The 27,612-nt window shown below is 41.1% G+C and overlaps 1 protein-coding gene and 2 non-coding genes across 4 annotated transcripts in view; 2 read left to right on the forward strand and 1 right to left on the reverse strand.

The window, feature by feature from the left end:
- The first annotated feature begins 451 nt into the window (after positions 1-451).
- LOC140710158 (U6 spliceosomal RNA) lies at positions 452-558 on the forward strand. Its single transcript, XR_012091118.1, has one exon. It is a non-coding gene; the product is annotated as a U6 spliceosomal RNA (small nuclear RNA).
- Positions 559-1,532: 974 nt separating this feature from the next.
- LOC140710159 (U6 spliceosomal RNA) lies at positions 1,533-1,639 on the reverse strand. The gene has a single exon (XR_012091119.1). It is a non-coding gene; the product is annotated as a U6 spliceosomal RNA (small nuclear RNA).
- A 293-nt stretch (positions 1,640-1,932) lies between these two features.
- AKAP6 (A-kinase anchoring protein 6) overlaps positions 1,933-27,612 on the forward strand; it is a 636,231-nt gene continuing 610,551 nt past the window's right edge. For both annotated transcript variants that reach the window (XM_073010910.1, XM_073010912.1), the window contains exon 1: positions 1,933-2,094. The gene's annotated coding sequence lies outside the window, so the exon portion shown is untranslated. The remainder of the gene's footprint in view (positions 2,095-27,612) is intronic.

Here is a 27,612-nt window from a genome sequence, read left to right on the forward strand (position 1 = left end):
TTTTGGGGAGGACCCCTGCTGGACCTAGTGACCTAGCGGGCCAACCGCCTCCCCAGCTCCCAGAGAGGCTTCGGAGAGACGCCAAGCGCGCAGTCCTCCGAGCTCCACTGCTGCCGCACTGACTGCCAGCCTCCCAGCATGCTCCGCGGGCTGAGCTCCGCAGCAAGAGAACTCAAAGCCCCGGGCCTGGGTCCCACGCGGGGCCCCTTACCCAAGGTGCCCCGGGCGCTCATTTGCATGTCCCACCCAACAGGTAAACCTGCAGGTCAGTCGTGGCCGGGTACGGCCTGGCGGTCAGAGCACCAAACGTACAGCCTTATGATGCGGTTTCATCGCATGAAATTCTCCTAAAGGCCTCAAGATGAACGGGAAAGCGCGCGGTTCGCTCACCGTAATGATAACAGGCGAGAGACTCCCGTGCCTTATAAGGCCTGTGGACGAAGGCAATTACGTGCTCGCTTCGGCAGCACATATACTAAAATTGGAACGATACAGAGAAGATTAGCATGGCCCCTGCGCAAGGATGACACGCAAATTCGTGAAGCGTTCCATATTTTTGCGTAGTCTTCGATAATCATTTCAGTATCTGCTAACTAGCACTAAGGAAATAGTGTGAATATAAACAAAAATGGGTGGCACCCAAGGACGAAATTGTGGTTTTCGTTACAAAAAATTTGTGTAAGGAGATCTATGAAGTGGGAACGGAGCAGAGTCACCCGTGGAATGTCGTGTGCGAATATATCGTTAATACGCATTTTGGAAATGGAGAAAGGTCACCTTGTGCCTTCTTCATTGAACTTTTCATTCTGAAATAGACTTACGGTCTTGGCTCCCCAAACAACACAAACTCCAGAGCCCCAGCTTGTTTGGCTTTTGTTCAATAGAAGACCACCTGGCATATGAATTGTTCAATGACTCCTTACTAAATCTTTCCTAAACTAATAAATCTCTACTAAAGGAAGGAAACATTAGTGCTCATTTCTGGCGCCTACTTTGTGCCATTCTCCATCATTTTAGACCTGAGTGCTTACACCCTTTTTCTCTTAGACTGCGAGCTGCACAAAGGAAAGGAATGCTACTAAGGACTGGTATTATTGGAGATCAATGTTGGCCTTTGCCTATAGATTCAGGAGCTCCAGGATCCATTTGAATACTGGCCACAAGTAGCAAGGCCATTCTGGATCTGTTTTCACGAGTCTTCTGTTTTCATGTATCCTCTAAGAAGTACTTAGAAAGGCCGGTTTACATAAATCGGACAGATTCTGTGATGGGAAATTCGATTAGGAGGAATGTTCATTGCCCAGCCTGAAAGCATATTTTACTCAATGAAAACAAGTATTTGGATGCAGATAGGAGGATCACCTGGGTAACTTAATAGTAACGTGACCGGGCGCCTTGAAGATGGAGGCCCAGACAGCGTCGTAGATGTCCACTAGGCTAAGTCCGCGAGCAGGAAAATGCAGGTCCAGAGAGGTGTTGAACAGCCTCTACAAACACCACCGTGTCTTGTCCGGCAACCTTCGTGAACCGCGCAAAATATGGAACGCTTCACGAATTTGCGTGTCATCCTTGCGCAGGGGCCATGCTAATCTTCTCTGTATCGTTCCAATTTTAGTATATGTGCTGCCGAAGCGAGAACGAAAGTCCCACTGTCCCCCAGGCCTTATAAGGCACGGGAGTCTCTCGCCTGTTATCATTACGGTGAGCGAGCCGCGCGCTTTCCCGTTCATCTTGAGGCCTTTAGGAGAATTTCATGCGATGGAACCGCATCACAAGGCTCGTACGTTTGGTGCTCTGACCGCCAGGCCGTACCCGGCCGCGACTGACCTGCAGGTTTACCTGTTGGGTGGGACATGCAAATGAGCGCCCGGGGCACCTTGGGTAAGGGGCCCCGCGTGGGACCCAGGCCCGGGGCTTTGAGTTCTCTTGCTGCGGAGCTCAGCCCGCGGAGCATGCCGGGAGCTACTAACGCTGCGGCAGCCTCGGACCGCGCGGCGGGGTCCAGCGCCCAGGCGAGCTGGAGGCACCCTGATAACCAGGCTCCTGCGGCACCGAGAGGGCCGGCCCGGGGTCGGCGCGACACCTTTAGAACAGGTCGTTTCATCATAAACTTCCTCTGACGAGTAATTTTTTTTTTTAAAAGTAATTAACCTACCATTATCACACCTAGAAAAGTTAATTCCTTAATGGCACCTAATATTCAGTCTACTTTCAAATTTCCTTATTTCAGAAATTCCTTATTACAGTCGAATTGTCATAGAGATTCAAACAAGGTCCCACATTGTATTCGGTTGCTACGACCCTGGGTCTCTGTTGTCCTCTAATTGCCCTCGCCTCGTTTTTCTTCATGTCATTCATATACGGAGGGATATTTGCCCTGTGGAATGTCACAGATCTTGGGATTTGGCCCATTACTTACGGATGGTGTCGTTTAACTTGTTTCTCTAGCCTCCATGTTTCTTGAAAATTTAGTTAGGGGTGATGGACTCTTTCGATTCTGGTTCAGTTGTGTTGTGTTTTGTTTTGAAGCCCGCACGGCTTCAAACACAGTGGTAGGGTGTGTGCTTACTGCACCTCAGCGAGAGTCGTGTGTCTGCTGGCTGTCCCGGTGTGAGTGATGCCTACCCCTGACCTGTGGGTGCAGGTGGTCAGCCGTCTGACCCCTCACACTATAAAGTTTCCCAGAAATCTTTCCTTTAATGGTTTTAGGATACACCCATGAACAATATCCAAGTAGAAGGTCTGGTCTGGTGGTTTGCTTGCTTTTTGTTTTGTTTTGAGGACACATTGTAGTTGTACATATTTACGGGGTGCAATTTGATGTTTCGATACTTACCTATGTTGTATAACGATCCAACCAGAGTAGTGTATCCGCCATCTCATGCATTTATCCTTTCTCTGTGGTGAGAACATTCAGTAGCCTCTCTTCTAGTTATTTTGTGGTATACAAAATTTTACTGTTAACACTCTTCACCCTACTGTGCAATAGAACATCAGAATTTTTTCCCTCTTCTTTAATTGTAGCTTTGTACCCGTTAACCAATGTTTATAAACAAACATTGTGAGTTTGTGAGTTATAAGTTTACTTGTGAGTTATAAGGATGTAACCCCATGGCCTATGGTGGCTAAGTTCTGTATCCCCTGGAAGAGAATGAGAGAATAATAAGATCAGGGAAATAAATTAGGAAAGAGTGTTGATACCACTTGAGTCTCTGGATCATTTGATCCTATGACCAGGTGCTTTCCATAGTTGTTGGGTTACTTGTTCTAGGAAATTACTTTTCTTAGGCTAGATTAAAGTTGTTTTTGCCAAATGCAAATAGGAGATCTTAAACATTTTTGAGTTCAGCATGTCTTCACACTGCACACTTGCAACATTAAAACCCTATTGGCTTCTGCTAAACTCAAAACTATTTAAGATCCCATATTTGCATTTTGACAAAAAAACTCTAGTATTAGTACCCGCAGTTAAGTATATATGAATTTCCAATCACTTTTTTTTAGGAGGAAATAGTGTTCTTTATCAAATCTTTATAGGAAATTTATGAGGTAGGTGGCTATTTAAGTAAATAATATTTTGTATGATTTGACTCATTTGAGAAGGATGAGCTTTTTTTTTTGAGACGGGAGCCTCACTCTGTCAACCAGGCTGGAGTGCAGTGGTGCGATCTCGGCTCACTTCAACCTCCACCTCCCAGGTTCAAGTGATTCTCTTGCCTCACCTTCCCAAGTAGCTGGGACTACAGGCCTGTGCCACCATACCCCGTCTATGTATTTTTAGTAGAGACCGGGTTTCACCATGTTGGCCAGGCTGGTCTCAAACTCCTGACCTCAGGTGATCTATCCGTCTTGGCTTCCCAAGGTGCTGGGATTACAGGCATGAGCCACCGTGCTCTGGCCCCCCACCCTCACCATGAGCCTTACTTAATAGGAATTATTAACAAATTGGTTTTAAGAAATTTATTTAAAGGATTTTTTCAATGAGACAAATACTTTATTTTTATATTCTGGAACATTTGAACTCATCAATAAACATAATAATTTTCATTATTTACATAACTGAAATAAAACAACTACCTTTTCTTTGTGACATGTAAAACTATGGTGCATTTCGCAATCAATGACATTTTAGATCCAAAGAGATGTATCTTAGTTTTTGGAAGAGGAAACTGAGGCTGATATAAGTGTAGTGACCTCCCTGGGCAAGATTGGCCACTGGTCCTACCATCTTCTTATGCCAAATTCATTGCTCTTTTTACTGCACCACTTGTAGTATTACTAGGTCACACTATTTGCAGTAAACTACAAAGAAAAAGATAAAGCCTGCCATTTTACAATTATGTTTCTGAGTTCTGCTTATTTGACTGCAACAACAAAACAGCACACACTATGTAGAAAGCTGACCTTGTTCTTTTTCTTTTTACTCACAGAAAGGGCACATTCAGTGATGTGACACAATTGAAAGTAAAAAACCACAGGTCATTTCCTCTTCAGGAATTTTGCTCTAATTAAAAAGAAGAAGAAACTCATCCTAAATCCTCACATCCTCTTTAGCAAGGAACAGATGAGTCATTTAGAACCACAGCATCAATGACCAGCGTCACCTGGTGTGAAATTGGTGAACTCCAGGTGGGGAACAAAGGTTCAACCCGGTCGGCAGGTTGCAATCACAAGAGCTTTTAAAAATACAAGTGACTGAGTCCTCCCCTGGAGATTCTGGCTTTGTTGTTTTTGTTGTTTTTAGACAGGGTCTTCACTGTGTTGCTTAGGCTGCTCTGGAACTCCTGGGTTCAAGTGATCCTCCTGCCTCAGCCTCTCAAGTAGCTGGGTTTTCAGGTGCACACCACTGTGCCTGGCAAGAGATTCTGATTTAATTGCCAGTGTCTGTGAGATATCTTTTTGCATTCTCTCTCTGCTTCTCTCTTTCTCTCCATGCCTCCTGTGAGCTCTCAGCCTTTGTAAGATCTTCTTTGGGCTTGTCAGCACCCTTCTTTCTTTTCTCTCTTCTGTCTTTTCCATCAGACACACTACATCAGGTGAAGCTTGTTTCAAGTTCACCACCAGGCCGCTTTCTTTGCTACTGGCTTCCTTTTATGGCCACACTTCCTTCCCTCATAATGCACCCACTGGCTCCCCAAGACTCCTCCTAAATGTCCCACTTACAATGGCAAGGATATTTAAAGACACACCAGTCTGGGCTTTATTTCTTCAGGGCTCTGCTAACTAACTCCACAAACTAAAATATACCAGAACAGTATTTCTCAAGCTTTCTTAGTGATAGATTCCCAGACCCAACTTCTTACAGTTTCCAGAGGATTGACCTATGCCAGTGTATTCAGAGGACCATCTGGCGTATCACCCATGCGATCTATCTGTATTGTAATGGCTACTTTTAATGAAATGAGAAAGTCACTCTGGTGAAGCTGATGTGAGATGTTTTGGTGCTTGGAGCCCTTTCACGGCAACCAGTTCCCTAATGTGTAGAAGATAAACCTCATGTTCTGTTTTTTTGGTAGGGAAAAAACCATGTCAGAGAGGAACTTCTTTATTTATTGTAATTACTATAAATTTAACTCTATATACACTCATCCTCTTTTCTGAAATAAGATTTCAGAAAAATGTTATTTACAAATAGATGTTATTTGTATGGAAAAAACTTGTGCCCAGGTAGAAAACTGAATTGTTTGGAAAAAACAAAATCTGATTCCCATTCTATGGAAGCTATTTTACAACTCTGTAGATTGTAGATAACTCATGGCAGTTAATAATTTCTGTTAACTGCCATTTCAATGTGCAAAATTTCAATGTGCAAATTCTCTCCTGACTGGAAGTTCAATTGACTTCTCTTCACCACTGTGGAGGAACCCAGTTTTGCTTCCATTTGCACATTCAACCTTCCTTTATTACACATAATTTTTTAATTTCTCTTTTGAACTAGTTGTGACATCTACTATGTTTCTGCATTGATTCATGATAAATAAAATCTTTAACATGTGTTCATTTTTTTATCTGTATGAGAGGTATGATTTTATCCACTTTTTAAAAAAATTGTGTTTTTAAAAGTTAGAGATCCTCCGATGAGTTGTCTGTTGGATTCATCTAACAAAACCAGATATACGTTTTACCAGGCTAGCCTGTGGGCTGCTTAAAGCCCAAACACATTTTTTTCTTGGCTGCCAAATCACAATGGTACTTTGGTGACTCCGTTTTTCTAATTTTAATATTTTTTTTCTATCAATAAAGTTTGTGGTTTGTCTTTGTTTTGCTTCCAGCCAGTGCATCTGCTGTACTGGGTGGAAACAATAATTGGGAATTTTGTGTCATGGTCTAATCATTTAGTAAGCTCTGTGAATGGATTAATATTTATAGAGATCTAGTCTCTGTTGGGTGAGAGACTATAGAGAAACTAGTTTATTAGTCTTGTTTATATGCCTTTTGTCCATTTTGGGCTTAAATCAATTAAGAATATTGTGCCCACCAGGAAGAGGAACAGTTCTTTGATATCTGAATTGGTAATTTTTTTTTTGTGCTTCTGTGTTTATTCTTGATCCATGAGTGAAATTTTAGAATTAAAGCTATAAACTCTATGTCTGCATATTTGTAATTCAGAAAAGTCTTTCCCTCTCATTATATGAATGTGTAATGCTTTCCTAAATCTAGAGGGTGTTAACAACTTAGATTATGAAATCTCCTGCATTAAAGGAGTTCGGTTCTGATTGATTTAAGACAAAGGTCCCCAACCCCCAGGCAATGGACTGGTACCCATCTGTGACCTGTTTGGAACCTGGACGCACAGCAGGAAGTGAGCAGAGGGCAGGTAAGCATTGTAACCTGAGCTCTGCCTCCTGGCAGATTGGCAGCTGCATTAGATTCTCATAGGCATACAAACCCTATTGTGAACTGCGCTTGTGAGGGATCTAGGTTGCACCCTCCTTATGGGAATCTAATGCCTGATGATCTGAGGTGGAACAGTTTCATCCCCAAACCATCTACCCCACCAACCCCAGGGAAAATTTGTCTTCCAGGAAACCAGTCCCTGGTGCCAAAAAGGTTGGAGACTGCTGGTTGAAAAGATGAATAAATGCTTACATAAGCATAGTATGCCAATAACTCCCAGAAAATAATAAATGGAATTTCTAAAAATTTCAATGTGCTACATTTAAAAAATATTCCAAAAGCAACCAGCTTAGGAACATTTTAAGAATTCAAATTCACATAATTTAGGCACATCTCTGGTAAACTAGACTGTTGTATTAATTTGGTTTAGTAAAAATAGCTGTGTCTTCTTTGATTTATCAGTGTTGTATATAATACAAGTGTACATTTTTATTGTGCCTGGGTATGTTTTTCTAAGTGTATGCAGGTTTACTGATCAAATAAGCTTACATTACTTCTGCTTAATGCTTGCTTATGAAAAGTGTAAATTTGTGCTTGACCAAGTTGCATACTTGTTTTGGTGAACTTCTTTTTGTTAGTCATTGGTCTGTAGCATGTCAGATGGAAGATAAGTTTCCAAGATTTAGGTAAATTAAAGTCTTGGATCAGTTTTAAATTGGGCTAATTAATGGAAAAATCAGTGCATAACTAGATAATTTCTAAGTAACAACTAAAATATTAGTTATTAAGCGTAATTATAGCTTTACTTCTGCTTTTTATGTTTATGTGCTATAGACAGGCTATCTCTTTGGGTCATATTAAGTAATGTGTTTATGTTTGCCACTTTAAGGAGTTGTATTGGGGATGTTAGCCACTGTAGAAAGTTGTGTTATGCATATTGACGAGCTCTGCTAATCTGATAAAATGCTGGGTTGTGACAGTTCACAATTATCCAGCCCCCAACTTTTCTCTGCAAAATAGAAGTTACTTTGGTTAAAAGTGATAGTTATATGGTTGACTACACTTAGAAACTGCTATTTCAAAGAAATATAACTCTATATGTGCTTCTGTTTTTTCAAAGAAAACAGTAGTTTTGTCCTAAAGTGGCAGCATGAAATTTTTCATATTACCTTATTTTCTTTTAATCTTTGTAGTATTTGTAGTGTGGTCTCTTTCATTGCTCATGTTGGTACTTTGCAATTTCTCTCTTATTTTGTTGATCCATCTGGCTAGAAATTTTTCAGTTTTATGACATTTTTTGAAAAACCAGTTTTTGGGTTTTTTGGAAACCCAAAATAGAATTGTACATTTTCTGTTGATTTCTACTCTTTATTATTTCCTCCCTTTTGTTTACTCTTGGTTTAATTATCTCTTCTTTCCCCAGTTTCTTATGGTAGAAGTTTAGATTGTTAATTTTAGACCTTTTTTTCTTTCCTAATACAAACATTTAAAGCCACACATTTCTTTCTAGGCACTACTTTAGCTGAATCATACAAATTTTATTGTACTGTGTTTGTAGTTTTAAAAATTTTTCTTTGTCACATGGGTTATTTAGCCGACTTAGTTGATAATGTTCAAATCATGCATATCGTTACCGATTTTCTGTGTATCTTTCATCAGTTATTCAGAGAGGACTGTTTAAATTTCCAGCTGTAATTGCAGAGTTCTCAATCTGACCTTTCAGTTCTGACATTTTTTTCTTCATGTATTTTGAAGTTTTCCTGTTACATACATATTTAAGATTGCTGTGTCTTCTTGATGAATTGATTCTGTTATCATTATGAAATGATCCTCAACATTCACAACTACTAAGATTATTCAAATGTATTTTCAATGATTTATAAAAATAGATTTAAAGCAGAAACACAACTTATATTTTGCCAAATCACATTCCCTTTATCCTGCTCTACTTTTTTAGTGGCAGCTCTTTCCACCACATACTTATTTATTTGCTTGCTTTCTGTTTTCCCCAACTAGAATAATTTCCAAAGAGCAAGACTTCATCTGTTCCGTTTATTGCTGTATTCCAACTGTCTACAACAATGCCTGCCACAAAGTCTGACTTCAGTACTTTCTGAATGAATTAATGTATAATAAAGTCACACAACGGTAACAATATCTTTCCATGACTCTACCTCACTTACTTCATGGTAAGACAGGCTCTTCTCACATGGGGGCGATTTCAGAAATAACTTCTACACTGTGGTGTCTTCTCATGCTGCTCTTCAGGAAGCTATTAATGAGATAATTCTTTGTCATTAACTTTTTTTTTTTTTTTTTTGAGACAGAGTCTTGCTCTGTTGCCCAGGCTGGAGTGCAGTGGTGTGATCTTGGCTCACTGCAAGCTCTGCCTCCTGGGTTCACGCCATTCTCCTGCCTCAGCCTCCTGAGTAACTGGGACTACAGGCGCCTGCCACCACGCCCGGCTAATTTTTTAAAAAAATTTTTAGTAGAGACGGGGTTTCACCATGTTAGCCAGGATGGTCTCCATCTCCTGACCTTGTGATCCACCTGCCTCAGCCTCCCAAAGTGCTGGGATTACAGGTGTGAGCCACCACACCCAGCCTGTAATTAACTTTTTAATCTTAGCCATTTCTACTCTAGCTAGGTTTAACCTGAATCATTCTAGAACAGTGGGTCTGAGTGACAAACACCTTTGGACTCCTATTATGAGCCTCCACTCACTTCCTCCCCTGGAGGCTGTTCAGGCCCTCATATAGGATCGCCTCTATGGGCCAGCCTCACTGCTTCTAGGAATGGCTCTGTATATTCCTGGGTTGTAAAGGTGGGTAGGAGTTAATTTGTCATGCTAGGACCCAAGGTGCGTAAAGCCTTTATATTTTACATCTCTTTATTGATGCTGTGATTTCACTTCCCCCGTCCACTCTGTTCATTCACACAGCTCATGAAGGTTTTTGTTTCCCAGGAAGTCTAAGTTTCAATCTACCAAAAAAACTGAGGCTGCCCTGTTGTCTGCAGGGCAAGCAGTAAACTGCAAGTAAAACATTTATTAATTAAATCTTCCTGTCCGATTATTTTTAAAGAGTGAAAAAAAATCTCTTTTTAATTTATTGTGTGTTTTGGGTGTCATGGAACTGATATTTTGGTTTGATGGTCAGAGTTCCAACCCCAGTCCCAGCCCTTGGACAACCCACATTCTCTTGTACATTGCAAAGCATGGCAGGTGTGTAAATTGCTGTTGTTGCGGTGAGAAACTTTTCAATTTTAAGGTTTGCAGTGATTGGATTTTTAAAAATTTATCTTTATTTTTAAATTTTAATTTTTTTTTTTTTTTGAGATGGAGTGTTGCTCTGTCACTAGGTTGGAGTACAGTGGCACTATCTCGGCTCACTGCAACCTCTGCCTCCCAGGTTCAAGCGATTCTTCTGCCTTAGCCTTCCAAGTAGCTGGGATTACAGGCACACGCCACCATGCCCAGCTAATTTTTGTATTTTTAGTAGAGACGGGGTTTCACTGTGCTGGCCAGGATGGTCTTAATCTTTTGACCTCATGATCTGCCCACTTTGGCCTCCCAAAGTGCTGGGATGGCAGGCGTGAGCCACCATGCCCGGCCAGGTTTTTATAATTCATTAATTCAAGAACATTTGGGCATTTGCATCAGAGACCTTCACTATATCCTGAAGAGCACTTGCCTACAATTCTTAAGCTGAGGAATACAATCCAGTAGTCAGCTGTTATCTTGGAAATTATGACCAGTTAAAAACAACAACCGTGGAAAGGAAATGGTGTAACTTTAAGGAAAAGCAAACTTAGGGCCAGTCACCTTCTCCCTCCACCCCCCACTCCCCACCCCACCAAAGCTTAGAATATTAGGTATTATCTGTTTCACATGTTTCTTAATTTTTTTAACACAAAAATTTTGTACATTTGGGTCTTGTTTGTTAAATACATGATGAAAATGAGAGAGGTAAGATCTACTATCTCTTTGAGGAAATTAAGACTTAAATGTTTTACTACTTGTACCTACTATTAGCTAATTGATCTTTGTTATTGTCTAGGGTGAGTATCAGCAAGCTCAGACTGTGTTCTTAGTCAGCTGTTAAGGTTCCAGTATAATCACCTAGTACTTCGGGGGCAGGGGGAATAACCAACATTCAACTATCCAATAATGCTTCCACTAGAAATGTCCTCATTCTTGTGATAATGTGTAATACTGGTTCATGCTAAGTTTATAAACTTCTTGTTTTCTGTATCCTTCATTGGCTACTCTATCCATAACCCATAACCACTGAGACCCCCAGCCTTAGTGCTTGGATCCTGCTTCCACTTCAATAATCTTGGGTAAGCTTAGCCACTTGGGATTTGGTATACAGAGTGTGCATATGTGCATCTCTGGTTCAATAGGGGATACACTCCAGTGTGCTCAGTATATCCCTTCTGTGAACTCATAGGATCCAGATTCCTGGGTCCCAACACTGGGAACTGTGATTTGGTAGGTCTGGAGAGGAGCCCTGGAATCTGTATTTGAACAGGAACCCAGGGGATTCTGATGCAGGGCTCTGTGGGCTAGCTACCCTTTGTAAATCACTGTGTTCTCCAATTGCTGGCCCAGTTTTTAATATTTGCTTTTTTTTTTTTTTTTTTTTTTTCCTTTTATCTTACATTCGAGGAACCTAAAACTAACTAACCTTCCACAAGTCAATACAGGTTTCTTTTCCCTGTCACCTTGCCCGGACAAAGTTTTGAAAATTTAGTCATCTTCTTCCTCCTCCATTCTGCCTTCCTCCTTTCTTCTCCTGCCTCTTCCTCCTCTCTCATCCAGTTATTCACAAAGTCTACTTGGTTCCTCCTCTCCAGGCTTCATTTACATTACATCTCATTCTCTTGGAGCTCTAAACCCCCACCCACACTGCCTAATACCTGAACTATCCAAAAGTCTTCTAGCTTTAAGGCTGGGCATGGTGGCTCATGCCTGTGGATTCTAGCACTTTGGGAGGCGGAGGTGGGCAGATTGCCTGAGCTCAGGAGTTGGAGACTAGCCTGGGCAGCATGGTGAAATCCCATCTCTACTAAAATACAAAAATTAGTCAGGCTTGATGACGCACACTTGTATAATCTCACCTACTCAAGAGGCTGAGGCATAAGAATTGCTTGAACCTGGGAGGCAGGGGTTGCAGTGAGTTGAGAACGTGCCACTGCACTCCAGCCTGGGTGACAGAGTGAGACTGTGTCTCAAAAAAAAAAAAAAAAAACCAAAAAAACACCGAAACAGAAGTCTTCTAGCTTCTCTCCTCTTCCTGTAATCCCTTTTGTGCATAATTATCTGTCGTTTGTACAAACACCATTTCACCATGTCACTCATCTATTTAAGAAACAGTAGTGATTCTCTGCCTTCCACATTATAAGTTTGTTTTCTATCAACTGCACTCCTCATTACTCCAAAATATTGCCTACCGTCCATTATTTACACACAATTTCTTTACTCTTGCTTTTGATGATATATTCTCAAAATATATTCATTAGAAATTTCAGTGGTCATAGAACTTACTTTGGTAAAGGAGATTTTGCTACATTGACTGCATTATTGTAAATCCTTTCCCATAAGCAATGGCTAGAGTTGCTTATGGGAAGGGAAACCAAATGGACTGATGCTGATTAGAGGAGGACCTTACATTCTTCTATTTTGTCACAGAGTTAAACTGCGCTTTGGGGGTTTCCTTAGACTAGATTAGATTTCTTTGCTCAATGAACTTTGACTTTGAACTTTTTTTTTTTTTTGAGACAGTCTCACTCTTGTTGCCCAGGCAGGAGTGCAGTGGCGTGATCTTGGTTCACTGCAACCTTTACCTCCCGGGTTCAAGCGATTCTTCTGCTTCAGCTTCCTGAGTAGCTGGGACTACAGGCAGCTGCCACCACACTCAGCTAATTTTTGTATTTTTAGTAGAGACAGGGTTTCACCATGTTGGCCAGACCTTGAATTTTTTTTTCCTCGTTCTGTCGCCTGGGCTGGAGTGCAGTGGCACCATCTTGGTTCGCTGCAAGCTCTGCCTCCCGGGTTCACACCATTCTCCTGCCTCAGCCTCCTGAGTAGCTGGGACTACAGGTACCCGCCACCACGCCCCGCTATTTTTTTGTATTTTTAGTAGAGACAGGGTTTCACCATGTTAGCCAGGATGGTCTCGATCTCCTGACCTCGTGATCTGCCGCCTTGGCCTCCCAAAGTGTTGGGATTACAGGCATGAGCCACTGCGCTTCGCCGCACCTTGAACTTTTAAAGGGAATGGAGTACCTTTTAATATATTGTCTATTGATAAAATTTCTCTAAAGCTGGATTGCCGACATTTTAAGTCAATATATAGAGTGTCTTGAACAACTTAAAAAAATTTCCTGTTCTGAGCTGTTCTTATTTAGTTAAACTGAATCTATAATAGTAAGACAAAGCTTTGACCCATTTTGAATTTTAGGAACAATTATCCAGAAATTCAGGAGAGATACCTGATCACTGTTATAACAGATGTTTTGTTCTTATTCCAGTCCTTTTATATCCCCGGTAGCCATGGAGAAGCTCGTGTTGGAAACGATTTAAATACTTGGTAAAGAGATTGTCTGCTGTTTCCCACCTGGAGAAAGATAGTTCCTAACCTTTTTTTTTAGTTTTTCAGTCGTAGCTGCTATGATTTGAATGTGTCCCTTCCAAAATTCAAATGTTGAAACTTAATGGCTAATGTGATGCTGTTAAGAGGTGAGACCTTTAAGAGGTGATTAGGTCATGAGGACTCCATCCCTTGCGAATGGGATTAGTGCCTTTATAAAAAGGCTACAAGGAGGGCTTAATGTTGTGCCATGTGAGGACACAACACTCAAGGTGCCATCTTGGAAGCAGAGACAAGACCGTACCAGACAACTGAACCTGCTGATGCCTTGATCTTAGACTTTCCAGCCTCCAGAACGGTGACAGAATAAATTTCTCTTCTTTATAGATTACTCAGTCTTAGGTATTTTCTTATAGTAGCACAAATCATACTAAGACAATAGCATAACACCCCTAAGGTATACCCCTCTTCCACAATCAAAGAGATATACTGAATCAGTTGTTCTCAAAGGATCTCTCCCTTTTCTTCTCTCTGGGTAAGGTGGCAGGGTATGTGTTATTTGAATAAGTCCCTCAGGTGGTTCTGAAACCCTCACCTGTTTTCTCACAGCTTTCAAATCTTTTAACTGCTGCTTCTTTAACCAACATTTATTGGTTTATCAGTTTCTGAAAGATTTGTGGTAAAATTTGCCTCTTTATTTATAGTTCAGAAAAAATTTTCGTTGTAACTCTTATTTTTGCTTTATGTAATGAGGCACTTATAAGTTTGTTATATTTTGTGGGTATATCTTTTTATTTTTATTTTTATGTAGTTTACTTATTTATCCATATTAATGCAGTTGTGGTGCTTAACTTTTATATTGTATTAATATTGCTAAGTATGTTTCCTTTTGGTTAATATTTGCTTGGAATATCCTTATCCTTCTGTTTTATTTTCCAGTCTTTGGTGTGATTTTCAAAATTATGTTTGTCATAAATAGCATTATTCGGATCTTAAAAATTAAACCAATTTCATTCCATTTAAAAATATGTAGATTTAATCTGGGGGTTGGCAACTTTTTTCTGTCAGCCGTAAATATTTTAGGTTCTGCAGGTCATACAGTATCTGTTACAACTGCTCAAAAGCAGCCTCAGGCCACATGAATAAATAGGCATGGCTAGATTTGTTCTGCCAGCTATTGTTTGCCAACCCTTGCCTTAATCTATTTACATTTTTGTGATTGTTGATATATTTGGCTTATTTTGTGTTTTCTGTTTACCATTTATATTACCTAAGGCAGTGTTGGCTGAGGTTATAGATTAATCTGGAGACCTCAGTGGCTCAGCACATTGAAGATTAGATTTTACATGATAAAATAATTATATTTAATGTTTATATATATTATAATGTTTATATATGTTTATATATATAAAATATATATATTTTATAGTTTATAAATAATTATACTTTATATATTATAAAATGCAAAACAGTTATATTTTATATAAAATACAAAACAGTTATATTTTATATAGAATTTTATATAAAACAGTTATATTTCATATAAAACAGTTATGTTTTATATAAAATATATGTTATATATTTTATAAAATATATAACATAACAGTTATATTTTGTAACGTGAAATCCAATCAGTGGCACAAATAGGATGGATGGTCTGCCCCTTGCAGTCATTCAGGAACCCAGGCTCCTTCCTTCCATCTAGTGGCTCTGTCACTCCCAATGTGTAGGTTGCATAATCACCATAGAAAGGGAAAGAGGCAGTGGAGTAGACACACCTGCTTCTTTAACCACATTAGCCTGGAAGTCATTTATGTCACCTTTCACATTTCATAGATGAGAGCTAGTCACCTGGTCCCACCTAGATGCAAGAGGGACCTAGGAAATAAAGTTACTGTGGTAGCCACTTCCCAGCGACACTCCCTCAGGTGGTAGAGGAACACATACCTTTGGCAGACATCTGGGCACTTCTGCCACAATCACCCTTTTTCCTTGCTGCCTTTTTTCTTTTCTCCCTTCTGTGGGTTTTTTTTTTTTCTCTATTTCCCTTTGTTTTTCTATTCCCGTTTGTTCTCTATTCCCCTTATTCCCTTTGTTGCCTTGGAATATATATGATGTATTTTTCTTGTTTCAGTAGTTGTCCTTACAGTTTTAACACACACTTCATTTTTGAAATGTCTATAAGGCCTGTATTTATTCAGTACATCTCTTCTCCTATAGATAAGAAAAGAATCTATTGATTCCTCCCCTCCCCCTGCACAGATACTCCACATATCTTTCTTCTTCTTGTTGTCTAGGGTTTTATTTTACCTTTAAATAAAACCCACCAAAACCCCACAAAATAGTTATTTTTATGGTTAAGAATTAAATATACCACTATTATATTTTTGTCAGTTTCTCTGCTCATTGTCCTCTGGATTATTTCTTCCTGAAGTGCATTCTTCAGTTTTTAAATGTTTTTTTTTTTTTTTTTTTTTCAGTGAGAGTCTGTGAGTGGTAAACTCTCTTTGTCTATTATGACTAAATAGCTACATATAGAATTCAAGGTAGATAATTATTTTCTCTCAGTATGTGGGAGCTATACTCCATTTTCTTTTGGCATTGATTACAACTGATGAAAAATCCGTTGTCAGTCTAATTGTCATTCCTTCATAGGAATTTGTCTTTTCTCTAGTAGTTTTTACAAGGTTTTGTAGTTTGACAACACACTATGGTTGTAGATTTATTTTTATTGATTCACCTTCCTTTATAGAATGCATTTCGAAATGTAGTTTCTTGTGTATTTTCAGTTCTTGCAAATTATTAGCCACGAATCCTTTGAATACTGCCGCTCTTCCAATTCCAACTCTGTTTTTCTGCAGTTGATTATATTTTGAAGTGTATTTGTATATTCTCCATGTCTCTTAACTGCCCATTCATAATTTTTTCTGCTTCTCAGTAGTGTACTCTCAGCATAGTTTTTCAATTTCCTAATCTTTTTTTGAGAGTGTACAGACTAGAGGTGATCTCATTCATTAAGCTTTTCAGTTTCTGTATTTTTCATTTATCATATTTTTTGTTTACTTTTTCTAATTTCATTTGTGCATGTTTTCATCTTTTAAATGAATGTTATTCCTTCCACTATCTCTGTGAAGATCCTGAAAATATATATATATCCTTTTTAGATTATTATTTCCATTGCATTTGCTGTGTTGGTTGACATTTATTGGTTGTCTTCATTCAGAGAGTGTCCCTCTTTCCCTCTTTCTTCACTCATTCCTTCCTGAATGGTTGTCTCTCCCTTAGTCCCCTTGGAATGTCAGCTCAGAACCAGGTATTTTATGGGTAGTGGGGACTGAATAGGTCACAAGTCCAGTCCCTGCATTTGTGGCAGCTTGCTCAGGACAAGTTAATTTAATTTCAAGACTGTGACAGTTTCCTTCTGTCTCCCTTTGTTTGCAGCTTCACAGGAGGCTTAACATCAGGCAGCAGCTGTAGTAGCTCTTATGTCACTGGTGGGATGGATGGGAGACACTGGTCTAGTCCTGATTTCTCATAGTGAGCTTGGCTCAGGGTACACACCATGTGTGGAATTCCCATGAATCCTGAAGAGCTGAAATCAGTTGGGTCCAAAGAGATCATTAGCTTACTTTAGAGCATACCTTTTAAATATCTTTTTACATTTTATCTGTTCTTTGTGTTTGTAGTAGTGATGGGATGGGTATAGTCCCATTCCTCTTCTTTTAGAATCCATTAGATCCTGTTTGCGTGCCTTTCCCTGTTTGTTTTTTATTGGTAACCATGCCACTCAGCCTGATTTTTCATGTATAATTGTTGAATCCCCAAATATACCCCAGAATAAGCAAGCAAGAGTTGTTCCATAATTTTCTTCAGGGACAGATGGTGGTGACTGAGCTGATGATGGGTGTGTATTGGGCCTCAGTAGCTGTATCAAAGTATGGTTAGGACATGGCTGGCTTGAGTGTGAGTCCTGGCAGGGCCACCGTGTCCCCTCCACTCTTGCTCCTCCTAACATCCTCTTCTTTTAGCTCACATGGCACAGACTGATGCCCCAGAGGAGTCTGAAGAAGAATGTGAGAAGGCTGCTTTTGGGTTGGGGTGACCCAGACATAAGACCTACTGTCTTTTTCAACACTGCCTTGAACCTAATTTATTTCTGGTTCTGAACTGAACTATGGAATGGGGCAGCACTGTGTGGCTGTGTGTTGTGCAATGTTCCCGAGCATAGAAACCCGTGGGGGCTAAAATCCAGTTAGTGCTCCATCCAAACTGTGTACCTGTGGTGCTGTGTCCATCCAGAGTGAGGGTTTTTTTTTTTTTTCTATGGAGACAGAATCTTGCTCGTTGCCCAGGCTGGAGTGCAGTGGTGCGATCTCGGCTCACTGCAACCTCTGCCTGCTTCAGCCTCTCCAGTTGCTGGGACTACAGGCGCATGCTGCCATGCCTGGCTAACTTTTTATATTTTGGTAGAGATGGGGTTTCATTGTGTTGCCCAGGCTGGTCTTGAACTCCTGAGCTCAGACGATCTGCCTGGCTTGGCCTCCCAAAGTGCTAGGATTACAGGTGTGAGCCACCGCGCCTGGCCCAGAATGACAGCCTTATAATTGACGCAAAGACATCAATTAGACAGGTGTGGCCATCCATCCAAGGACACATCTGCTGCCTCTTTCCAGGTCTCCCTTCACCTCAGTTAAAATAACCTGTAAACCTCTTGTTTGTTACCCTTAGAGACAGAGTGTTGCTGGACCCTGTACTAGGGATACTTTCCTACTGGGGTATGGTGAAGGGATGATTAGGGTCTGGCACCGTGTTGTCAAGCCACCCTACTGACTGCTGGAAGAAGTGTCAGAAGCTGGGCTTCCTTTCTTATTTCAGTGTAGAGCTGGCAGATGAGGTGCCAGCTACCTCTTTTGGATGGGTTAGACTTCAGCCTTTTTTTTTTGTGAGATGGAGTCTTGCTCTTGTTGCCGAGACTGGAGTGCGCTGCAACCGCTACCTCCCGGGTTCAAGCGATTCTCCTGCCTCAGCCTCCCGAGTAGCTGGGATTTCAGGCGTCTGCCACCATGCCCACCTAATTTTTGTGTTTTTAGTAGAGACGGGGTTTCTCCATGTTGGTCAGGCTGGTCTCGAACTCCTGACCTTAGGTGATCCGCCCACCTCGGCCTCCCAAAGTGCTGGGATTACAGGCGTGAGCTGCCACGCCCGGCCAGACTTCAGACATTTTATCCAACTAATGACATCCTCAAACTGCCAAGTAGTCAGATCAGCTTTGACCTTTTTTCCCTCCAGGAGTCAGTTTTTTTGTGCACAGTGCCGCTGACACTTTGGACCTGGATCTAATTCCTGCCTTCATCTCCTCTGACTTGTTATATAACTTCTTCTGGCCATAAAAGTATTAGACTTTGGCCCCAGGGAAGGAGTTGCTAGAAATCCAGCCCTTGGTACAAGGAAAGTCATGGTGAATATCACCTTGCAGTCCTGCCTTGATACTAAGTATTAAGTAATATTATAGCCTGATTCCTTGTCAAGGGACCCTACTCTGCTAGTGACTAAGATAGTATAAAAGTATGTGGTTTCCAGAACCAAATGTACACTTACTTTCATTTTTTAAAAACTGGTCTTTAGCATCCTTGCTACTTTTTTTTTTTTTTGAGACAGTCTAGCTCTGTCGCCAGGCTGGAGTGCAGTGGCGCGATTTCGACTCACTGCAACCTCTGCCTCCTAGGTTCAAGCAATTCTCCTGCCTCAGCCTCCCGAGTAGCTGGGATTACAGGCATGTGCCAACACACCCAGCTAATTTTTGTATTTTTGGTAGAGACGGGGTTTCACCCTGTTGGCCAGGATGGTCTCAATCTCTTGATCTCCTGATCCACCAGCCTCTGCCTCCCAAAGTGCTGGGACTACAGGTGTAAGCCACTGCACCTGGCCCCTTGCTACTTTTTGTAATTGCCAGAACTCACCAGAGAATTCCTTCAGGGAGGTTTAGGAGATGGCATAAGGAAGGAAAGGCTTATTTGCAATCAAGAGGAAACAGTAATTATGAGGACAGAGGAAGCTAGAGAAAGAAAATCAAGGAAAAGACACTGGGAACAAATTTAATCAATCCAAGGGTTTCAGGTAATGATTGGTAGATTTGAGTTGGGAGTCTCAGTTCAAGAATATCTTGTACTAGCCACTGTCCTTGAAACCAGTTTGTAGGGACAAGGATATAAGATTGAGGGACCACAAAGTATCTACCTTATATAACTGCGGTGGGGGAAGGGGGATTCAGCCTAGCAAGACTAATGTTTAGAGTTGTGAAGACTTTTGGGAAGCATTTTATTTGGCTAAAAAGATTTTACCAGCAGGGTGAGGGATGGGGGAAAGCACTGATGCTTAGAGTAGGACTATTTCTGAGTGGGAAGCTGTTTTCAGCTAGTCACAGAGCAAATGCTGTAGTCTATATATGGCTCCCATGATTACCATAAAGAAAATATCAAACATGGGCTATTGAATGCAGGAGGGCAGTGGTGGATACAATTCCTGGAGAATTAGATGGGTATGGGCCCTGACATTATGGAATTTACCAAATTACCTGTAAAATAGAATCTCAGGTATCTGTTTCCACTTAGACTACAGAAATCAAATGTAGAGATGTGAATGTCATTGGTACTGTGGGGGAGATGGAGAAATTATGCATAAGAACTAAGGAGCAAAGAGTGTGTTCTTATGACCGCTACATTTAGAGAGCAGAAAGGGGAAGTTTGTAGGTAAATTACAGATTCTGTAATGAGGATGGAATTTGAGTCCCACCAGAAAGTAAAGTTTTCATGAGTGTGCCATTTGAGATGTCGAAAACCTAGAGTCTGGGAACTTTCCCACATTGTGTTCATGATTTATTCGATATCTGTTCTTATTCGTTTATACTTTTCTATCTACATAAGCCTCAATTCCTTCTTTCCTACCCACACCATTTTACCACCTACTCACAGTAATCCTTCCCTACCATCATCAAAAGAACTTCTGCAATCTACCTCTTCTAAGGTAATTTTCCCATCCTTACAGTGGGGGGAGGGGGGAACAGAGTTCCTGTAATGCGGGCTTTGTGTGCTTTAAATACATCATCATATTTCACAGTCCCCACAATTCCAAGAAGTAGTACTATGAAGGATCTTTCAGGAAATCTCCAAGTGATGTTTAAAATCAGGTGTTTAAAGTCAGGCTCCGCCGGGGGAGCCTGACTGTTTAAAAGTGTTTCCACCTCACAGGAACAGAGGCTACTAGCAAATCATGACCACCATTTTTAAACCAGGTTGACAAAGGTCACTAGAGAAGATCCTGGAAGATCCACTCTCACTAATGGAAAATGAATAACTTAGGCTTTGCTTAGGCTCTTTTAAATAAACACATCTAAGAGTCAGGTTTGAATCAATGGATGTAAGTAGTAAGTCAGGGAATGTTGATACCTTTCTAGGTAAGTGGAATGAAGTAATATTCTTTGCTGAGGAGGAGAGGGGTTGAGATTGCTGTGTTGTTGAATCCACTGAACGTACATTGGAAGACATGGAAGGCTGAGCAATTTATTTCTCAGTAATGGACCTGTGCTGGCCAATTTGTAGTAAACTTGGTTATTCAGACTCTATTTTCTAGCTCAAGACAGATGGAATCTTTGATCTGAAATATTTTGCTTTGCTTGGATAGCTCATAGCCAAGGTATAGCCAGCCATAGTGAGTTTTCATTTACTAGAAGTCACTCTGATGGAACTGTGTAATCCAAAGCATCAGATTCAGGGAACTCAATGGGGGCATTAAGAGAGCATAGAGATCCCAGGGGCTATTTTTATATGTCTTTGGAGACAGTCTCACTTTGTTGCCCAGGCTGGAGTGCAGTGGTGCCATCTTGGCTCACTACAACCTCTGACTCCCAGGCTCAGGGAATCCTCCCAACTCAGCCTCCTGAGTACCTGGGACTACAGACACATACCACCACGCCTGGCTGATTTTTGTATTTTTTGTAGAGCCAGGGTTTTGCCATGTTGCCCAGGCTGGTCTTGAACTCCTGGGCTTAAGCCATCTGCCTGCCTCAGCCTCCCAAAGTGCTGGGATTACAGTCCTGAGCCTCCATGCCCCCTCCATGGGCTATTTTTTAGAGTGCTAGAAGATGACTAGTAGCATGTGGGCATAGGGAATGGGAGTGAACCATCTTCTCTAAAAGGCTAATGGGAGAAATTAATTCTTACTGACCAAATGACCAAGTCATAGACTTATAGAGCTTCAATGATGGATGGAGCTTTAGCAAACAACTCCCTAATTGTGCAGATGAGAAACTGAGGCTCCAAGAGATTTGTCCAAGGCCACATGGGAATAGACAGAATAGAATTCCAAACCATATCTTTAGAGTCTAACTTTATGCCATATTATGTGAAATTGAATTTATTTTTTCAAGGTTTCTAACTCAGTCCTGCATCTGATATGGCCAAAAGAGTCTTGTGCTTTGTCTTCTTAAGAAAGAAAATATTATTTTCTTGTTAGCAGTCATACCAGAAGCTCACAAGAGGTTTACACACCAGATGATAAACTCCTATTCGATGTCCGAGAGAAAGGTTGAAAAAAATTTATGTAAAATATAAAAGGTAAAAAATATAAATATTCCAACCCGTTAGTGGATCCAGTTCTTATTAACATTCCTTTTTCCTGCTACTTCTCTTTATTTTTGTGATGACTTTGGGCTTCCCAGAGTGAACGATGATTTGTCTTGAACAAAACAGAATTGTTCTTGAATCCTGCTGGTGTAAACTGTAATCTAAATAAATGGAAATAGGTAGAAGTCCCAGGAATAAATCAGACTGCTTGCTTAAAAAAGCAAGCACATACTCAATATTTTTTTTCTGGTAGTAAGAAAAATTCACAGGGCTGAAACTCTATCTCCTTACCCACATGTAGACCTTACTCAAGCTATTTTTTCATTTATTCGTTTGTAGAAAGATAGGTTTTCTCTTTTCTTCCCTCTCTTTATTATCACTAATTTTTGGGAGCGGTCAAAACCTGACACACTTTTGCACATGAAAGGGGGCATTACTGATTGTGCTGATACAAAGTTATGTGACTGTCAGATCCCAACATTTAGTCACAGACTATACCTATGCATCCTCCCAGACCTCATGGACATAACTGAGAAGTTAGACCTTTACTCATTCAAAAACAGTTATTCAAGCACAGATGCATCTGGCACAGCATTAGGCACTGCGAATGTAAAGCTGACAGCTTCTGTGTTAGTACCATATGAACTTTTCTTTCTTCAGCCTAGACTTTCATAACATGGAAAAGTAAGGCAAAACCTTCAGAGCCGAGTCCACCAATTATGGTGCTTCTTAGCAGTGCTTGTGCATATATGACTTCCACCTGGTCTTGCCCCCGGCGGTGGCTGCACACGCTGAAGCATGATGAGTCAGAGCCGTGTGATTTTGTTCTGCCTCTGCCCTGCATAGGCTGGTTTTAATCAAACGAAAGCCTAATCCTGTAGTGAATCTTATTAATCCCTTTGCCCTTCCCCATTCCATCTGTTACATGTCTCAAATTCTGTCCCCCAAATGGAATAAGCTGTGTTTTTTTTTTTTTTTCTCAGACTTTTTTTTTTCTTTTTGTGTTTGACGTCTTTCAGAGATAGGCCTGGAGTCAGAAATTACAATCAAGCTGAATTGGGTATGGCAGAGGATTTTCAGTATCCCAAGTTACTTTCAATGCTCCACTTGTCTTATCAGCAAAGCCTCTTATTTTCAAATCTAGTGTACTGGGAAGCTCTGCAGTTGGTTTCATAGGCTTTCCTGCCAGGACCACAATTACTGTCTCCCCAGAGTGTAAAATACTGACAGAGCCTTGGGGCACACAGTTATGGTGCCATCTTCTTGGATCAATAGGTATATGTCCTTCCTAGCCCTACTGTAGAACTCAGGTAACTGCTGGCAGGTGGATCACAATCTTGCCTTAGTGGGTCTTTCTTATCTTTTTGATCTGTTGCCTAGTTTGTCTTACTAACCATATCTTTCACACACATCATAACCAACTTAATTTGAAAATAGGCCTCCAGGTCTCTGTCCAGGGAATAGCAAAAGAGTACAGACAAATCTTCCCCAAGGCACATATTTCTGTTTATTGTAGTTTCTCTTCTTGGCAGGTAAGGAGAGATAAGGTTTTACTCTAGAGGAATGAAAAATATGTAAAAGGTGTTGATGATATGGCAAGTTCCAAATTTGGTTCTCTTTCAGAGTCCCTGACATCTGGACTCTGTTCCTCTCTTGTTTTCTCTTGGTGTTAATGCCTGTTTCTTTCCTTTGTAAGGTTCCTTGAGGGAGTGTTCTTGTGTCTCTGTCATCTTTAAAGCTCTTCTTCACACTGGGGCTAAGTACATTGTTTTCCACAGAGAAGATAATTGAATGTTTCTAAACTCAGTAAATATCTTTGGTCTGTATATCAGTAGTTCCTTTATTTGATGCTTCCTCATATTGAAAGACTCACTGAAAGGTTCTTAGATGGAATGCAGTATAACCACTTGAGTGTTAACCACCCAAATATCCTTTGAGCCATAAGGCTTTGCCAGAAAGTCTGGAGAATATGAAAGTCACTCCATGTGCAGTTCTATGGGTTTTTTTTTTTGGTTACCCTGGGTGCAGAATCTTCAGTACTCTAAAGATGCAGGTAAAACATGGAATTGGTGCCACACCTAATCTTTTCACTGTCGTGCTTACTGCTGTTGCTAATATATACACACAACCCCACTTTGCAATGGATGGTAGGAAAGGTATCTCAGACCCAGGAACACTTAGCCAAACTGGGGCCTGGGACCTGCCTTAACGGGAGCATCTGACAATCTGGGTTGCTGGCTCCCAAATCAAATTAGGCTAGTATGTGTCCCATCCTGAACTGGATGGGGATCAATCAGGACTGACAAAAAGCAAAGAAAATAAGATGGAGGACAATTTGCCACTTGATTCTACATTCTATTCCCAATAATTTAGTGTTTCAACCCAGCTGTAGCTTGCTTTCTACCCTATTTGACACTTTCATATTGTTTCTCTCTATTAATAGTCATTGGGCTTCTTGTCAGCTGGGGATTATTATGTTTCATTACTATTTCTAGATAAAACTCTGGTTGCTGGGAATTCTATTTGTGTTGTGTTTGAGAGCAATACAAATTTCTGCTTCACTGATGGAGATGGTGAGAGATTGGCCATTATGAACAAATGAAGATAGTGCAGCATTAGGGAACTTCAAATGAGTTTCCAAGTACATAAGATACATGCAAAAATGTATTATAGCCACTTTCTCTATTTGGAAAGTCGACTCCCTCTTTTTTAGGTCTGGGTGTTAAGAAACTTGAGATAATATTTCATGTATTTATGTAGGAAAGCCACGAATTTGGTAGGCAAAGAGGTGTCATAAAGGGCTAAGTCTGCATGGACATGCAGTGTCCCTGCACAAAGCCCATCTCTTGTCACCCAAGTGTGTGCCCCTCCCCTCAGTCAGTCAGGAAGAAGGGGAGACTTTTTGTTATTTGCCCAGAGTGGTTGCCTTTTTTCAATGGTAGTCATATTAAGCCTACCAAGAAGAAGGAAAACTACCACCAAGATCTGTGTCTCCGTTATCAATGCACATTCCTGAATCAGCAAAGACACAGAATACAGCCCTTTGATTCCAGATAGGTGGTCTTTACCTAGCTCCATCATTTTGTTCTGTCATGAGGGGCAATTCAGGAATGCTGGCTATTAAATTTCTTCTGGATGGCTCTTGCCTCTACCCCCTTTTCTGGGCCTCATAATTTTACACTTAAAAATCCTGGCCAGGCGCGGTGGCTTATGTGTATAATCCCAGAACTTTGGGAGGCTGAGGCGGGCAGATCACGAGGTCAGGAGTTTGAGACCAGCCTGACCAACATGCTGAAACCTCGTCTTTATTAAAAACAACAACAAAAAAATTAGCCAGGCCTGGTGGCATGTGCCTGTAATCCCAGCTACTCAGGAGGCTGAGGCAGGAGAATCGCTTGAACCCGGGAGGCAGAGGTTGCAGTGAGTAGAGATCGAGCCACTGCACTCCAGCCTGGGTGACAGAGGGAGATCCTGTCTCCAAAAAAAAAAAAAAAATTTCCTATTCAGCCCTGACTGATACCAAACCACATATACCTACTAAATGCAGAGTTTCTAGTTCCTGAGAATCCCTGGCGATTGATGCCAATTGTAGTGCTTTCAGCAATAGCTGAGAAAACCAACAGAAACCTAGAGAGTTTTTAATGTAAGTGTAAACAGACAGGTGAGGCTATGTTGGAAGACTTTCTTGAAGTGTACAGATTGGGGGGAGATATGTGGGCTCTGGATTGACAGGGAAGTTTTATTCTGGTAAAACCGTATATAGGCTCAAGCCAGTTTAGGCAAGGACAGGTCATTTCCTAGTGTAACTTGAACTTAGATTTGAGGAAGGGAGCTAAATTTCAGGAACTTGAACTTTTAAACTCAAGTTTAAGGAAAGCAATGATACTCGGGAGGCTGAGGCAGGAGAATGGCGTGAACCTGGGAGGCGGAGGTTGCAATGAGCTGAGATCATGCCACTGTACTCCAGCCTGGGCAACAGAGCAAGACTCTGTTTCAACAACAACAACAACAAAAAAAAAAAAAAAAAAAAAAAAAAGAAAAGCAATGAGGTTGCATACTCTTTAGACATGGACCTACTCATGCAACAGAGCAAGATTCTGTCTCAACAACAACAACAACAACAACAAAAAGAAAAGCAATGAGATTGCATACTGTTTAAATATGGACCTACTCATTAAGTGTCTTTGCAGCTACTAAGATAGTGTTTTACCCTTGGTGGACACTGAATAAATAATAAATTGGATTGAGTTTTCTGAAGATAAGAAGCAAGTTGGTGAAGAGTTCTGATTTTGGTATCTTTCAGTCCCTTTCCTCTCTACAATTCTGTGATTCTAGCAAGGCCAGGTGGCAAGAGAGAAAGTAGCAGGTTTGAGAATAGCAAAGAGATTCAGTGTCGCTGAAACATGGAATGTAAAGGAATTCTGGTGAGAGATGAGGCTGGAGAGGTATATGAAAGCCAGGTTGTTATTATTATTATTATTTGAGAAGGAGTCTTACTCTGTTGCCCAGGCTGGAGTGCAGTGGCACAATTATGGCTCACTGCAACCTCTGCCTCCTGAGTTCAAGCGATTCTACTGCTTCAGCTTCCTGAGTAGAGTAGCTGGCATGTACCACCATGCCAAGCTAATTTTTTTTTTTTTGAGATGGAGTCTCACTTTGTTGCCCAGGCTAGAGTGTAGTGGCGTGATCTTGGCTCACTGCAACCTCCACCTCCCAGGTTCAAGCAATTCTCCTGCCTCAGCCTTCTGAGTAGCTGGGATTACAGGTGTGCACCACCATGCCTGACTAATTTTTTTGTATTTTTAATAGAGATGGGGTTTCGCCATGTTGGTCAGGCTGGTCTTGAACTCCTGACCTTGTGATCCGCCTGTCTTGGCCTCCCAAAGTGCTGGGATTACAGGCATGAGCCACCGTGCCCGGCTGCTAATTTTTTTAATTTTTAGTGGAGATGGGGTTTTACCATGATGGCCAGGCTGGTCTTGAACTCCTGACCTCAAGCCATCTGCCCACCTCGGCATCCCCAAAGTGTTGGGATTATAGGCATGAGCCACCACACCCGGCCTGAAAGCCAGCTTGTACAGGTGTCTTCAGTTGGTGAAGGCATTTGAGCTTCACCCTAAAAGCAGAATGGAGTAACAGAAGGGTTTTTAGCAAAGGGTGTGACATGCTAAGATATATACATTATAAAGATTACTGGGCTTAATGTAAAGAATGGATTGGAAGACAGGTGAGGGTACTGTTATTGCAATTTGGGGAAATGGGGATTTTGGCCTGAACTAGCCTAGTGAGTGGAGAAAAGTGGATAGGTTCAAGAGAGGGATTGGCAGGATGTGAGGAAGTTTGGGTGAGGAGGAGCAAAGGGTGAAGCATGATTCCCAGGTCTTTGATTTGGGCAGTGATGGAGCGTGGTGCCATCAATAAGATAGGGACCATAGAAAGAGAAATGGGTGAGGAAAGGTGGTAGAGAAAACAGTGGGTTCAGTTTTCTACAGTTGTAGTTTGAGGAGCATGTGGGACATCCTAGAGATGTGTAGGTGGCAGTTGGATGAATGGACCTGAAA

The sequence above is a fragment of the Chlorocebus sabaeus genome, chromosome 24 (genome assembly GCF_047675955.1).
Source record: "Chlorocebus sabaeus isolate Y175 chromosome 24, mChlSab1.0.hap1, whole genome shotgun sequence".
NCBI classification, from domain to species: domain Eukaryota; kingdom Metazoa; phylum Chordata; class Mammalia; order Primates; family Cercopithecidae; genus Chlorocebus; species Chlorocebus sabaeus.